The following is a 5146-nucleotide window of genomic DNA, read 5'->3' as shown; positions in this document are numbered from 1 at the left end:
GTAAAATACCTTAATTATCATTCAGCTAGTGTTAGGAACATAAATTGTGACTCAGGTTTGGTGGAAGATTTTAATTCAAAACTTATGTATACAAGACATTTGTACACCTAGCCAGAGCCGGTTTCAGCCGGGTTGGTAATGAAAGGGTTAAGCTTTTCACCTGACAGTGTAATATGAACACTAAAGAGTTAACACCCCACAAAATTCGTGTATCTTAAGCTAGAGCTTCACCACTTGATGCAATCTAATATCCAAGAACAAGAAAAGTAACCTTTTTGTTGGGGTTCTATACAGATTTTTGTCTACTAAATTTTATTCAGAGAATCTTGGCCAACCTGAGGCTTTCTTGTACTTTGATTAACTTTTCGTAGTTAATCAAAATTATGACATGCCTGTCTGTGGCAATATGTTGCAAGTTTTAGGTGGCATACAATGAATTTTGAAAAAAAAATCTCCTTGCAATATCATGTTATAAAAAGCTTATCTATAAATATTTCCCTAAAACTAAGATACACACACATATATGGTTGTGGTACATGTGTCTAGTGGTACTGAAGCTGCTGCTGTTGCTGTTGTTGTTGAGCAAACGGCCTTCATCCCAGAGCTCGCAAGATGGGAGAAGTCCGAAACGTGGTCCTTTGCTATTCGTAAGACCCGCAGAACAGAAAGCAGGTCAACCCACGACACCCAGAGCATCGACGGATGGATGAATGTGCATCCAGGCTCAGCGGTTGCGTAGGAAGTCGGGGACAAGAAACAGGAAGAAAGAGCGAGAGAAAGTTGGGGGCGAAAGAGTACAACAGGGGTCGCCACCACCCCCTGCTGGAGCCTCGTAGAGCTTTAGGTGTTTTCGCTCAATAAACACACACAACTGGGAATTGAAACCGCGATCCTCCGACCGCGAGTCCACTGGGCCATTGCGCCTCCACTGAAGGTGCTGCTGCACTCCGTCTCTGAATAAAGGAGCTGATGTTTCATCAGGTGGTGAAGCAGGTAGATATTTCAATACCTTCCACTTTGACACAAGAGCTACCCGCAGGGCCACTCACTGATATATATGATATAAAAGAGAAGTTGTGTGTCTGTCTCCTACGATTTAGATTCCTAACTACTCCCACATTTTGCGGTGCAGTTTAACCAAAACCGGGTATCTTATAGTCGTGATTCATATCGAGCCCTTCTGGGTATTAGCACGCATCTACGATGAGTCTACGATTTAAAAAAAAATTTACCATCGTTTTTTTCCATTTTAATGCATTTTTTCGCTATTATATAAGGGAAGTAACTCTCTAAAAATGTCTACGATGAGTCAACGATTTAAAAAAAAATTTACCATCATTTGTTTTCCATTTTTAATGCATTTTTTTGCTATTTTTTGGCTATAACTTTCTAAAAATGCTTATATAGTTATTTCCCTTACAAACCCGAGCAACGCCGGGTGATACTGCTAGTATATGATATAAAACTCCCATACAACAGTAGAAGCTTTGATGAGTCAGATATTGCAAATCTGGGTCAGATACGTTACTGATGACTGCATGAATTTGTGGTTTCCTTTATTTGTTTCTCATTCCTGACAATAATACCAGCTGCTACCCATAAGGATTTTCTCTAACTACATCATCATCATCATCATCATCATTGTTTAACGTCCGTTCTCCATGCTAGCATGGGTTGGACGGTTCGACTGGGGATCTGGGAAGCCAGAAGGCTGCACCAGGCTCCAGTCTGATCTGGCAGTGTTTCTACAGCTAGATGCCCTTCCTTATGCCACAACAACTCCGTGAGTGTAGTGGGTACTTTTTACATGCCACCGGCACGGGTGCCAGTCAGGCGGTACTGGCAATGACTTCGCTGGAATCTTTTTACATGTGCCGGTGAAGAGATGTTGGTAATGATCTAGCATGAATGCTACCCTTTTATGTGCCTCTGGCACGGAAGCCAGTTGGCTGCTCTGGCAACGATCATGCTCGGATGGTGCTCTTGGCACCCTACTTGCACGGGCATAAGTGCCAGTAAGGTGACGCTGGTAATGATCATACTCGAATAGCCGCTCTGTCAACGATTACATTTGTATGGTGCTCTTTGCACACCGCTAGCACGGATCACCGAGGTCGACTTTGCCTTTCATCGAGGCGGCGCTGGCATTGGCCACGTTTGGATGGTGCTCTTTATGTGCCACCGGCTCAGGGATCACAACTGCAGTTTCCATTGATTTTGATGTTGGTGTACTTGACTCAACGGATCTCTTTCTATATTTAAGAGATGATGAATTATGTAGTTGCCACACAGAAGGTCAAAATTTCCATCAAGTTTCTCATTGGTATATTAGTGCGTTCTTGTGGATGGGTGTCTGTCACTAGTTTTTCTTGAATGAGGTTAAAGGAACATCGCAAAGCTGTGACATGAGGAGATATTGATAAATCTAGTATAGCTGATCATGTATGGAAAAATGGAGACCACCTCCCCCTGTGGGATGAAGTTAAAATTATAGACAGAGAAAATAAGAAAACTAAAAGAAGCAGCACATATGCTAGGATACAACAACCTCCTAAGCAGACCGAGTGCAGATATGAATAGCATATGGGAACCGGTATTAAGGAAGGATAGAAAAATATAGATTTATAAGCCCTAAAATTCACTCAGTAATTACCTACAGGCATATGGCATAGTGGTTAAGAGTGCAGGCTACTAACCCCAAGATTTCAAGTTCGATTCCAGGCAGTGACTTGAATAATAGTAATTATAATAACATCAAAAAACACCTTAGGAATGAGAATCCAGGTTCGAAATTTCCCCAAGACACCTGATGAAGGCTGGAGGGTATATCAACCGAAACGTGAGGACAAATATCCATCAAATGTAAATAATGTACAGTAATTTTTTTTTTTTTTGGTGGGGTTAAAAATATTTTTGGTTCTGTTAAAATGTGAAGACAATGTTGTCAAGTATGAGGCGTTGGAGCAATTCAAGCAACACAAAATGAAAAAATTCACTTCATTATATATTATATGTGTGTGTGTGTGTGTGTGTGTGCATATGCATGTATGTGTGTGAGTGTGTGTATATACATGTGTGTTTATGCATATGTGTATGTATGTGCATATGTATATCTATCAATCTATCTACACACACACACACACAAACATCTATATATGTATATGTACATATCTCTGGTTTGTGTGTGTATATGTATGTATGTATGTTGTATGTATGAATGTAAATATGTATGCATGTATTTTTGTGTGTGTATATACGTATTCATGTATTTGTGTGTGTGTATATATGTATTTCATGTATTTGTGTGTGTGTATATATGTATTTCATGTATTTGTGTGTGTGTATATATGTATGCATGTATTTTGGTGTGTGTATATATGTATGTTGTATGTACGAATGTAAATATGTATGCACGTATTTATGTGTGTGTGTGTGTATATGTATGTATGTATGTTGTATGTACCTATGTAAATATATATGCATGTATTTTTGTGTGTATATAAATGTATGTTGTATGTATGCATGCATATATGTATGCATGTCTGTGTGTATGTACATAGGAATATACTTTCTACTTGCTGTTCTTGCAGGGCTGTCAATGTAATGGTCAGCTAAATAAAACTTAAGATGTAAGATAGCATTTCTGATAGCTATTCACTACAAGAATAGTAGTTGACCACTTGTAAATATTTCTGAAAGTGTCTCTTATTAGATTAAATGCCAGAGCTTGAGGCTCTTGGTTGTCACTTTCAAATTTGGAACAGAAGTTATTCTAAGAAAATCAGTGATCAACTTTGCAAAATTCCTCTTGTAGCAGATCTATTTTGATCTTGTATTTCAGGAGCATTTTTAACCTTATTTTACTTGGCATGTGAATAGTATTGTGGAAATAAGTTTTTAGAGTGTGTAACATTTGTTAGAACTATTTCTAAAATTGAAGAAACTCCTGATCACGTGATATACTCTTTACTCTCTTTACTCGTTTACTCTTTTACTTGTTTCAGTCATTTGACTGTGGCTATGCTGGAGCACCGCCTTTAGTCAAGGAAATCAACACCCCCCCAGGACTTATTCTTTGTAAACCTAGTACTTATTCTATCAGTCCCTTTTGCTGAACTGCTAAGTTACGGGGACGTAAACACACCAGCATCGGTTGTCAAGCGATGTTGGGTGGACAAACACAGACACACAAACACACACATATATATATATACATATATATACGATGGGCTCCTTTCAGTTTCCGTCTACCAAATTCACTCACAAGGCTTTGTGTTCTTGAGCAAAACACTTCATTTCACGTTGCTCCAGTCCACTCAGCTGGCAAAAATGAGTAATGCTGCAATGAACGTGAAATGAAGTGTTTTGCTTAAGAACACAAGCGTCACCCGGTCCAGGAATCAAAACCACAGTCTTACAATCATGATGCTGACACCCTAACCACTAAGCCACGTGCCTCCATTAGTAATACATTAAAGAGTAAAAGATCAGTTCCTTTCTGCCAAGAAGCCACGATATCCTCCATGCTCTCTCCATCATTTCAGTGTTCTGTAGGGATGGGTAGGTAGAGTTTGGATGTTGAGTGTGCCTCTAGGCTTCATCAGAGGGTCTAAATGGTTAGGAGAGTCAATATATACAAGAATCAGTTACCAATAGGTACAGTATATTTTTCTTATTGGAGAGGGCATAAGAAGAATAGGAGCAATACTTAGTGTGTGAGAGGAGTACAAGTTAGTAAAATGGATTAGGTATAGGGCGGCGAGCTGGCAGAAACGTTAGCATGCTGGGCGAAATGCGTAGCCGTATTTCGTCTGTCGTTACGTTGTGAGTTCAAATTCCGCCGAGGTCGACTTTGCTTTTCATCCTTTCGGGGTCAATAAATTAAGTACCAGTTATGCACTGAGGTCGATGTAATCGACTTAATACCTATGTCTGTCATTGTTTGTCTCCTCTATGTTTAGCCTCTTGTGGGTAATAAAGAAATAGGTATAGGAAAGGGAAATAAGTCATGTCTTATTTCCCTTTCCTATACCTAATCCATTTTACTAAGTTTTGCTCCTATTCTTCTTATGCCCTTTCCAATAAGAAAAATATACTGTACCTATTGGCAACTGGTTCATATATGTATTGGCTCTCCTAACCATTT

Source organism: Octopus sinensis, linkage group LG14 (assembly GCF_006345805.1).
Source record: "Octopus sinensis linkage group LG14, ASM634580v1, whole genome shotgun sequence".
NCBI classification, from domain to species: Eukaryota; Metazoa; Mollusca; class Cephalopoda; order Octopoda; family Octopodidae; genus Octopus; species Octopus sinensis.
The sequence above is the reverse complement of the archived record's forward strand: the minus strand, read 5'-3'. Positions refer to the sequence as shown.